The sequence below is a fragment of the Sorghum bicolor genome, chromosome 3 (genome assembly GCF_000003195.3).
Source record: "Sorghum bicolor cultivar BTx623 chromosome 3, Sorghum_bicolor_NCBIv3, whole genome shotgun sequence".
Lineage (NCBI taxonomy): Eukaryota > Viridiplantae > Streptophyta > Magnoliopsida > Poales > Poaceae > Sorghum > Sorghum bicolor.
The window spans coordinates 65,945,505-65,957,852 of NC_012872.2; positions in this window are offsets into that span (position 1 = coordinate 65,945,505).

Consider the following 12,348-nt stretch of genomic DNA (forward strand, 5'->3'; position numbering starts at 1 on the left):
CGAGATGATTTTTAAGCCTAATTAATCTAGGATTAGACATTAATTGTTATAATTATAAATGTGCTATAATATCTATTAAACTTTAGTCCCTCCAACTAAACATCCCCTAAAAGCTCTGCCACATAGTTTTATAGGTTTCTAATGTGGAGCTCAAATGTTTCTTATACTCAATCATATCAAAAGAAATTTTAGTTATTTTTTCTTAAAATTTAAAGTGTGAAACGAGATTTTAAATGCAAAGATCCACCTTTATACATGGGATCCACAAGTATATATAACCACACTAATATACACAGAGTAGATGGCTGTCATATTAAATCGTCTCCACCAAAGTACAAACATTTTCTGCTAAAATTTTAAAGTGTGAACGCAATGTTTTTACTTTAGAGTCCTTTCTTTAACATGCCCCCTACATGTGTGTGTGTGTATATATATATATATATATATATATATATATATATATATATATATATATATATATATATATATATATATATATATATATATATAGAAACAGCAATTTGTTTATAGTAGCCGGTTGTCATATTGAATCATCTCCTACCAATTTTGGTCGGCCTTCAAAATTCGAAGGTATGAGCATAAATATTCGTAATTATAAGTTTCACCTTTTAACATGAGGCTATATGTATATATAACCATGCTAATCTGCATAAAGTAATCAACTGTCACATGAGTCATCCTAAGCATCTCCAAGAGTTTGCTATATTAGAGTAACTCCAACAGCTTTGCTATTCTTATTATGGAGGCCTTTTAGAACTTTTATAATAGAAAAATAGGCTCCAACAGATATGCTATTTGGTTTTGTAAAATAGAAAGTTTGTTATCCTTTGATTTTCGTTGGCCATATATAGCCAACCACCGACACTAGCTATCTGATAGCTGTTGTAAACCTCTTCTTTTTTAAGAAGTTATCTATTTTATAAAATAGCTAAACATTAGAATTTAACTACTCATTTTAGCCAAGCTCTTGGAGATGCTAACTTGGTATTCATAAATTTTTAGTAAAACATAAAAAAACATTCTCCAACAATTTAGTATCTCAACTTGCTAAAATAAGAACTTGGCATATTTCTTCTCTTAGCGCGCAAAGATGCGCGCGTATCAGACTTGGCATCGCGAAGTCCGACGCCGCGGCCTCTTCCCACGCCTCGTGCGTCCTCTTTCCGTGCTTTGATTGGACAGCTGATGCTGCATTCCCGTGCTCGGATTGGACAGCTGCTGCTCATCTGCGAGGCCCGGCCCTGGAGGCGGGCAAGCGGGGCGGCCGCCCTGGCCCCCCAATTAGACAGGGCCCCACCCCAAAATATGCAAACCATACAATAATTTTAATGTATTTGTATATTTATATGAATTGTTGTATATGAATATTGCTTTTGTATGTAGAGCTAAGTATTTATAAGTATATATATACAAGTATTATTCTACACCTCCGAACTATTATATTAAACAATGATATTCAACGTTGTTCAATACTATTTAGTATATTTTCTGCTTAGTTTTGGCTTTGGCCCTATTTGGTTCCTCATGCTAAATTTTAGCTAGCTAAAACTATTTTAGCTACTCTTGGGTGACTTGTGTAACTAAACTATTTTAGCTCTTTTTTAGTCAGTGTGTTTGAAAGTTTAGCTATTAAAGTGACTAAAATTTAGCGAGGGGAACCAATCAGGCCCTTATTCTAGAATAACAACAACTACAACCTTGTTAGTTTCTAATTTTTTTTAAGATTTCTCATCACATCGAATTTTTATACGCATGCATAGAGCATTAAATAAAGATAAAAGAAATAACTAATTACACAGTTTACCTGTAATTTGTGAGACGAATGTTTTGAGCCTAGTTAGTCTATAATTGGACAATAATTGCCAAATATAAACAAAAGTGCTACAGTAGCTAAAACCAAAAAAATTTCCTTAAGCCTTGTTTAGTTCCTAAATTTTTTGTTTTAGGTACTGAAGCACTTTCGTTTTTATTTGGCAATTATTGTCCAATCATGGACTAACTAGGCTCAAAAGATTCATTTTGCGATTTACGGGCAAACTGTGTAATTAGTTTTGGTTTTGACTACATTTAGTGTTTTATACATGTGCCGTAAGATTCGATGTGACAAAAAAATTTAATTTTTTTTATTTTTGGGAACTTTATAATGGCCTTGTTTAGTTCAAAAAAATTTGCAAAATAGGTACTGTAGCACTTTCGTTTGTTTGTGACAAATATTGTCCAATTATGGACTAACTAGGCTCAAAAGATTCATCTCATCAATTCCGACCAAACTATGTAATTAGTTTTTATTTTTGTCTATATATAATACTTCATGCATGCGTCTAAAGATTCGATGTGACGAGCAATCTGAAAAATTTTGCAAAATTTTTTGGGAACTAAACAAGACCAATGTGTAAAGGGCCCCAGATTTTTTTTCCGCCCCGGGCCTCAAAAAATTCAGGGCCGGCACTGTCTGCGAGAATCTGCACGACTCCTCCTGCTGCTGCTGTGTTGAAAATGAGGCCTGGTTTAGTTTCTAAAAGTGAAAAGTTTTCGGTACTGTAGCACTTTCATTTGTTTGTGACAAATATTATCCAATCATGGACTAACTAGGACCAAAAGATTCGTCTCGTGATTTACAGCTAAACTATGTAATTAGTTTTTATTTTTATCTATATTTAATGTTTCATGCATGTGTCACAAGATTTGATGTGACGAGGTGTAAGTGCATTCGCCCCCGGTGTGGGTTTTGATAATTAATGACAATCGAATTGGGAACTAACATGTCTATCAAGTGTAATCTACAGGTGTTAGTTCATTGATGGAATCAAACAAACACATTTGGTGAATCACAGCACCCCCAAAATTTCTTCATATAAGCGACGTTTCAACTCAAGGAGCTACTTAGTTTTATTTCTTGGTTGAGTTATAGGAAACGCCGCACTATCAAGAGGGATGCAAATTGAGTCGGTAAGATGAGGATAAAGGTGCTCAGGTCATCTTAGGTCTTGCGCTTGAGAGACACACTTGCACACACGAACTTCTGGAAAGTTTCTTCTCTGCCAGGGTGAGCCGGTAGTACCGGCCCTCAGGGCCGGTGGTACCGGCAGTGCCAGCTCTTCTCCTGAGTTTTGCGAGAAATTGAACTACCGGTAGTACCGGGCTTTGACCGGTGGTACCGGCTACCGCCGGTAGTACCGGTGAAACGCCGGTAGTACCGGCAGGCAAAAATCCCGCAGAACTCATGTTTTGCGAGATTTTGCACTGCCGGTGGTACCGGCCTTCCACCGGTAGTACCGGCGCTGGCCGGTAGTACCGACCCAAGGCCGGTAGTACCGGTAGGCCTTTTTCTCGCATCTTTCTCAGCTTTCTCACGTTTAGATCTGGGGGCGCCGGTGGTACCGGTGTTTGCACCGGTAGTACCGGCCAGTGTTCTGTACCCTAGTATAAATAGCTCTTCCCTCTTTTCTAACCGTTGGCTTGCTTATTCTAGCTACTCCAACTCTAAGAAAACAGTCTCCAAGCTTTGTCTCACCCACTCTCTCTCCCTCTTGCTCCCAGACTTCATTTCTTGAGAGATTCGAGCTAGAGAAGTGAGATTAGAGAGTTGGGAGCATCGATCTGCGACTTGAGCACTCCGTTCCTCGTCTTGCCGGTTTGGTTTGCATTTGTTACTCTTGGGTTCTTGGAACCCTAGCCGGCTAGGCGTTCTTCGTGGTTGCCCGTGTTGATTCATTTGTGAGGGCACCCCGAAGTGTTTGTATTACCCCTTGATTCTTAGTGGAAACATCAAGCCAACCTTTGTGGTTGCTTGAGGAGGAGACCTAAGTGGTCAGACCTTCGTGGTCACCTCAACAACGGGGACGTAAGTACTCCTTAGTGGAGATTGCCGAACCTCGGGAAAAATACCTTGTCTTGCGGTGGAGGTAGCTTCGACTACCCTTGCTTGTGTTCTTTGTGTTCCTATCTCTCTCCCTTCTTTCAACAGGTAAACAAAGGTCGATCTACGTTTTGGTGAAGGATTGAGCTAAGGGAACTCCAACAACATCCTCCTCTATGCTTAGGAAAGTGGGGTAAAACTCAGATCTGAAATCTAAGCACTTTATACTCAGATTTCGTAGCTGTCTTAGGAAGTCGGTAGTACCAGCAGTTTGCGTCGGTAGTACTGGCTGTGTGACACCAGTAGTACCGGCCCAAACTGTCGGTGGTACCGACAGGCATTTGACTTCCGCAACTTGAGTTTTTAAGTTTCAGGTTTTTAAGATACGCCTATTCACCCCCCTCTAGGCCAATTAGATCCTTTCAATTGGTATCAAAGCAAGGTTCCTCGTACAAACGCTTCACCGCGTGAGGAATAACATTGGTCAATATGGATCCAACAACTCAACAACAAATCGTTGAGCAAATTACAGCACAGATCACAGCATCCTTGCAGCTGCAGCAGAAAGAGCAGATGAAGAAAATGCAAGAAGAGCTAGACAAGATGAAAGAACTCCTAGGTAAAAGGAGTCTTGAGTCTGATGGCGAAGGTGGAAATGAAGATGCTAGCAAAGGGCCAAAGTCCTACAACAACACTGGGTTTGATTACAGCAGCTCAAGCAAAAATCCAACATTGCCGATGATCAATCCTGGAAAGCCACCTCCATTTGATGGTGTAAGGTATACCGATTGGGCTCATAGAATGAAGTTGCATCTCATTGCAGCAAGATGCTGGGAAGTAGTGGACATTGGAGTGAATCCACCGCAAAATCCAAGTGAGTGGACTTCCGAAGATGAGAGAGACTTTCACCTCAATGCAACAGCTGCCACCTTGATTCTGCAATGTCTCACTCCGGAAGACAACAACAAAGTAAATGGTATGGTGAATGCTAAGCAGATTTGGGACACCTTGAAAGTGTCATTCGAAGGAGACAAGAGTGTAAGAGTAGGAAACATTGAGCTCTTGCAAAGCAAGATTGAAAACTTTTGCATACTTGAGGGAGAAACAACAAAAGCCATGTTTGATAGGTTTATGTCATTGATCAATCAAATTAGAGCACTTGGAGCAACAACATGGGATGACAACTCTGCAGCAAGAAAGATTTGTAGGGTGTATAGACAAAGGAACAACATGCTCGCATCCGTTATCATGGAGAAAGACAACTATCATACTATGACTCCTCAAGAAATGCTAGCAAAGTTGATGCACCATGAAGTCTTGGATGATGAAGCCAAAGAAGCCCTAAATCAAAGAAAGAACATAGCACTCACAGCTTCACATGGAAGTGAGTCAAGTCATTGCAACAAAGGATGTTGTGAGCATAAGCACAAAGAGGATGATGATCTCGATGAAGAACAAGCTATGCTAGTGGGAAACTACAAGAACTATCTGAGAATGAAGAAAGATAAGATGAGGAGATACGGAGGAAGCAAGCCATATAGGAAAAGGTTTTGCTATGAGTGTGGTGACACCGGCCATCTTGCAGCAGATTGTCCAAATAAAGGAAAGAAGTCAAGATACACCAAACAAAATGACAAGAAGTACAAAGACAAGAAGAAAGGGGAAGCTCACCTCGGGCAAGAATGGCAATCGGACAGTGACAGTGATGATGATGACAATGAGAAGAAGAGTGTAGCTGCCATCGCAGTACAAGAAGGATCCTCCCCAAACAAGATCCTCACCAACGTTGCCTCATCAACAGCACTCATCTCCAACATCCATTCATCGCCTAGGCTCTTCGCCAACCTCTCCGATGACGATGATGACACCCCTACATGCCTTATGGCAAAAGGAGATAAGGTACAAGCTGACTTCTCTCCTCAAACCACTAGTGACTATAATAGTGATAATGAAGATGATGAAAACTATGCCAACAATCTCATTAAAAAATATGGTAAAGCTGCTGCAACTAAAATTCTAAAACTAATATACGCTAATGACAAGCTTGAGTCATGCATCGAGTCGCAAGGGGAATTGCTCCTAGAGGAAAGGGAGAAGAACCAAGGGCTCGAAGTATGTCTCTCCAAGGAAAAGGAGAGGGTTGAGAAATTGGGTGTGGAATTGTCTTTAGTCAAGGACTCCAATGAGCGATTGACTAAGGAACATTCTTCACTCAATGGATCTTTGGCTAGCCTAAAGACTAATCATAGTTTGGCTCAAGAAAGCCTCACAAGCTTGACAACAAAATATCATGAGCTTGAACAAAACTATGAAAAGCTTTGGACTAGCACCTCTACCATTTCCAAGGATTCAAAAGCCTCCACAAGTAAAAGCTGTGAAAGATGCATAAATGTTGATATAAATGCATGCCTCACTAACCTTGATGAGTTAGCCAAGAAGGACAAGGAGATCCAAAGATTAAACACAATTGTCAAGATTGGTTGCAAGTGCAAGGACAAGCAACCGGCAAATGTGTTCAAGGCATCAAGGCACCCCATAATCAAGGATGGCCTCGGATACAGCAGGTATAATGGTAGAGCCAATGGAAGAAACATGATAAATGGGGTGGCTTGTGTGAAGTTCAACAAGAGTGTGCCTCTTGTTGACCTTATTGACAAAGTGAACAATGTTGTCACTCCTTCAATCCCACTTGCAAGCAACAAGGACATCAAAAAGAAGCCAAGGGAAATGCCCAAGCAACAAGCGACTATTTCACGCAATCATATTTGTGACTACATGTGTTGTTGGGATAAGGATGGCAATATTGTTGTGAAGTATGTGGGCGCCCTCAAGAAGAGACAAATCTTGAGGAGTGTTTGGGTGCCCAAATCTTATGTGTCTAACCCCCTAGGTTCCAACTCGGGACCTAAAACAAAGGCTTAATCTTATCTTGCAGGTTTATTCCTCCGGTGGGCCAAGTTGGGTGCTCGATAGTGGATGCACCAATCATATGACCGGAGAGAAGAGCATGTTCACCTTCTTTCAACCAAATCAAACCACAAGTGAAAGGATTGTGTTTGGTGACAATAGTAAAGGAGATATCCTTGGTTTAGGTAAAATTGCAATTTCAAATGATAATTCCATTTCGAACGTTTTGCTTGTGGATTCGTTGGGATACAACTTGTTGTCCGTCTCACAACTTTGTGAGAAGGGTTACAATTGTCTCTTTACGGATAAGGGTGTGGAAGTCTCTAGAAGGTCGGATTCCTCTATTGCTTTTACGGGTCAACTAAAGGGCAAGCTCTATCTAGTTGATTTTTCAGCTAGTAGAGTGGGGTCCGAGACTTGTTTAGTGGCAAAATCTAGCATGGGCTGGTTGTGGCATCGCCGTCTAGCCCATGTTGGGATGAGGAACTTGGCCGATCTTCAAAAAGGTGAACACATCCTTGGACTAACAAATGTTTCTTTTGAGAAAGATAGAATTTGCAGTGCATGTCAAGCGGGAAAACAAGTTGGAGCTAAGCATCCCGCGAAGAACATTGTGACTACATCAAGACCACTTGAGCTCCTTCACATGGATTTATTCGGACCCAATGCTTACATAAGCATTGGAGGTAACAAATATGGTTTTGTAATTGTTGATGATTTTTCTCGCTTCACTTGGGTATTCTTTTTGAAGGATAAGAGTGAGACTCAAGGAATCTTCAAGAAGTTTGCAAGAAGGGCTCAAAATGAATTTGAAGTGAAGATCAAGAAAGTGAGAAGCGACAACGGGACTGAATTCAGAAACACCAACATTGAAGCATACCTTGATGAAGAAGGCATCAAGCATGAGTTCTCGGTTGCATACACTCCACAACAAAATGGTGTAGTGGAAAGAAAGAACCGAACACTCATTGAAGCCGCAAGAGCAATGTTGGATGAATACAAGATTTCCGAAAAAGATTATTGGGCAGAAGCGGTTAACACAGCATGTCATGCTATCAACCGCCTATATCTTCACAAGCTGAGGAAGAAAACTGCCTACGAGCTCCTAACCGGTAAAAAGCCTAAGGTGGATTACTTCAGAGTTTTTGGATGCAAGTGTTTCATACTTAATAAAAGATCCAAAAGCTCTAAGTTCGCACCAAAGGTCGATGAAGGATTCTTACTTGGTTATGCTACTAATCAACATGGCTATCATGTTTTCAATGAGACCACCGGTCAAATTGAAATAGCGGTAGACGTGACGTTTGATGAAAGCGACGGCTCTCAAAAGGAGCAAGTCAATGCTGAAATTTTAGGTAAAGAAGAGCCATCACACCAATTAATCAAAAAGCTTGCTACCGGTGAAGTGAAACCTGTTGAAGAAGAAGATGATGATGCACACATGCAAATTCCTCGTGACCCAAACCTGCATCATGGGTCAACCAGTACCCATGATAATGCTTCCACATCAAGAAGAGGTCATGACTCAAGAGAACAAGCTGGACAAGATCCGCCTCAAGCACAAGAACCAAACCAAGATGGAGATCAAAACATTGAAGATCTAGACTCTTCAATCAACCAAGACCATGAAGATGAAGATGATGGTCCCATTCAAACAAGAACAGCGGTGCCTCACCCAAGAGTCCATCACTCTATTCAACGGGATCATCCCGTTGATAGCATTTTGGGAGACATACAACGAGGGGTAACAACACGCTCTCGTTTAGTTGGTTTTTGTGAACATTACTCTTTTGTCTCCTCTATGTTGCCAAATAGGGTGGAGGATGCCTTGGCGGATCCGGATTGGGTGATGGCTATGCAAGAAGAGTTAAACAACTTCACTAGGAATGAAGTCTGGTCCTTGGTGGAAAGACCCAAGCAAAACGTGATAGGTACCAAATGGGTCTTTCGCAACAAAGAAGATGAGTATGGCGTGGTCACTAGAAACAAGGCTCGATTGGTTGCCAAAGGTTTCACTCAAATCGAAGGTTTGGATTTTGGGGAGACTTATGCACCTGTAGCTAGGCTTGAATCTATTCGTATATTACTTGCCTTTGCTGCTCACCATGATTTCAAGTTGTTTCAAATGGACGTGAAAAGTGCATTCCTAAATGGCCCCCTCACCGAAACCGTGTACGTGGAGCAACCACCGGGTTTTGAAGATCCACATCATCCTGATCATGTATACAAGCTGGACAAGGCACTCTATGGGCTTAAGCAAGCCCCTAGAGCTTGGTATGACTGTCTCAAGGATTTCCTACTCAAACAAGGATTTGAGATTGGGAAAGCCGATCCCACTTTATTTACTCGCAAAGTCAATAATGATATTTTTATATGCCAAATATATGTCGATGACATTATATTTGGTAGTACTAATGCGGACTTCAGTGAGGAATTTAGTAGGATTATGACCAAGAGGTTCGAGATGTCCATGATGGGGGAGTTGACCTACTTCCTTGGATTTCAAATCAAGCAACTCAAGGACGGCACATTCATAAGTCAAACCAAGTACACCACTGACATGCTAAAGAAGTTTGACATGGACAAGGCCAAACCCATAAAGACACCAATGCCAACAACCGGACATCTTGACCTTGATGGAGACGGCAAGGCCATTGATCAAAAGGTATATCGCTCCATGATTGGATCTTTGCTTTACCTTTGTGCATCTAGGCCTGATATTATGCTTAGTGTGTGCATGTGTGCAAGATTTCAAGCTAATCCGAAAGAATGTCATCTTATGGCTGTTAAGAGAATCTTTCGATATCTTGTGTTCACTCCTAATCTTGGCTTATGGTACCCAAAGGGCTCCACTTTCACTCTACTTGGCTACTCCGATTCGGACTATGCCGGTTGCAGGGTAGAGCGAAAGAGTACATCAGGAACTTGCCAATTTCTTGGTAGGTCTTTGGTGTCATGGAGTTCCAAGAAACAAAACTCCATTGCCCTTTCCACCGCTGAAGCCGAGTATGTGGCGGCCGGCGCCTGCTGTGCCCAACTACTTTGGATGAAGCAAACCTTGAGAGACTTTGGTTGTGAGCAAAGCAAGATTCCCCTCTTATGTGACAATGAGGGGGCAATCAAGCTAGCTGATAATCCTGTGAACCACTCTAGAACAAAGCACATAGACATTCGACATCACTTCCTGAGAGACCACCAATCCAAAGGAGATATCGCTGTGCAACATGTGAGAACCGAATACCAGTTAGCCGATATCTTCACTAAACCTCTAGATGAGTCAAGGTTTTGTGCTTTGAGGCGTCAACTAAATATCGTTGATTCTCGTAACATGGCTTGATGTCTTGCACATACTTGATTGATTAGAAAGGACAAATCTTTGTGAAAAACTCTAGTGTCTTTCAAAACCTATTTTTCACATCTCAAGCTGGCCATTGTTTTGTAATGATTTGATGAAATCTGGCCATGATTGATTTGTTTTTAAGTTCCCCACACTAAATTCATCATTAAGCGCTGTTTTCTGCCCTGCCGGTGGTACCGGCGCCTAGCACCGGTGGTACCGGCCAAAGCCCGGTAGCACCGGTAGGCCAAAATCCCGCAGAATTCATCTCGCAGGTCTCTGGCCCGCCGGTGGTACCGGCCCCTGAAGCCGGTAGTACCGGCAGTGCTTTTTACTGCGGTATATAAGCCGCCCGCGGTTATTCTCCTTCTTATCCCTTCCCCACCCGTCCGCCCCTTTCTCTCTCTCCAACTCACGGCGGCGGCGGCTCTTCCCTTGCCCCGATCTCTTTGCTCCTCCATCTTCGTCGCCCGATCTTTGAGGAGGACCTTGCCCCGGCCGTGAGGGACGCGTGGAGGTCCTTGGTTGTCTCCAAGACCCGTGGGTTTGCTTGGATTCGGCTCCTCTTCTTTGTGAAGCAAGGTACATCTTGAAGTTGCCCGATCTCCCAATGTACCTATCTTTAGGCCGATTCCTCGCAATCCTTTCTTTATCTTAGTGTGTTCTTACCCCTAGAATGTTTTATGCGCTTTTCCCGTGGTCGATTTGGTCGATAGGAGGTGATTTCCTTGCTCCACGGTGCCGCCGGTAGTACCGGCCCCTGTGAGCAAGGCAGTTCCTCCCATCGCCTTGATCGATTTCTTGTTACATTCTAGTATGGCCTTGTAACGATCTCTTGCTGCCCCTCTTTGTGGTGTTGTAGCATGGATTCCGGCAAGCGCAAGAACCCTCCTCGTGGTGCTCGTCCTCGCTCCAGTGATGCCGGTGGTCGGTCTGCGGACCGGTCGGTGCGTGGTCGTGGAACTCCTTCTCGCAGTTCGGGTGCGGCTGGTGCTTCCACTGGTGATGAGGGCATTCCTGCCCCTCTTCACACCCACACCATCCCATGTCCGCCTCCTTCCCATCAAGCCAGAGTTCGAAGTCAAGCTGTGCCTGATCCTGTGCAAGAGGAGGGCAGATCCATGGACCCCAATGTCCTTCGTCGCCCCCCTCTGCATCTCAGTGAGGTTGGTGCTCGCCGGACTCTCCAATGGCATCCTCAGTTCAATGCTCATGTCCGGACGCCCTCTATTCCCTCTGGTACGTTGCCCCGTTTTGGTATTGATTACAAGAAGCGTCTTACGGACTTAAGAACTCAGCGCAGCGAGAACCCGTACAAGTTCATCAGGTTTGAGGGAGTTGAGGAGAGGTTTTGGTCTCAGTTTCACAATGACTTTTATGAGTCCGTCCTCTACAAGGGCAGCAAAGCCACCAAGAATGGACCTCTTTTTCAGCACAAGTATGTGGTCCTCAAGTCCTTACAAGATTTCAATCATCCGGAGGTCACTGCTTTGATTCAAAGGCTTGAAGAATGGCGTATTCTTCCTCTTATGACTCTTGAGAAGAATTGGAATGAGGAGATCCTCTTTCAGTTTTGGGCAACTTTGTGGGTCGATCAAGCCTCTAGGGTGCTGCATTGGATGACTCAAGGTGTTCACTATCGCCTTGATTTTATCACTTTCTCTCGTTTGCTTGGTTTTGATCACTTGGATCGAGATGCACCCCGGCTGTCTACCATTTTTGCTGAGGGGATTTCTGAGGCTGACATTGATGCTGCTGAAATGTACAAGCCAGGAGCTCATCCGGATCTCAAGACCACTCACCTGAAGCCTTACTTCTATGTGCTGAACAACCTGATCCGCTACACCATTGACCCAAAGTTTGGAGATTCCATTCACCTTCGTCAAGATGCTCCTAAAATTTTGGCTCGCTTTGGTGCTAATGGTGGCCGCTTTGGTGTCTCGGATTTCATGTGGAACAAGATTGCTGATGCGTCCGTGGATCCAAACAAGTACCTGCCCTATGCTCCATATCTGATGCATATTATTGAGCAAGTGACTGGCATGCAGTTCTCGCACCCTTGCATTCATGCTCCGGTCCGTGCAAAGCACCTGGGTCCTCCTCATGCTCCTCCTCTCAGTCCTGCTGGTGCTGCTACTCCTGGTGCTGCTACCTCTGGTTTTGCCACTCCTGCTGGTGCTGCTGATGCTCATGGTGAAGATATTCCTCCTCAGGGAAGCGGTCG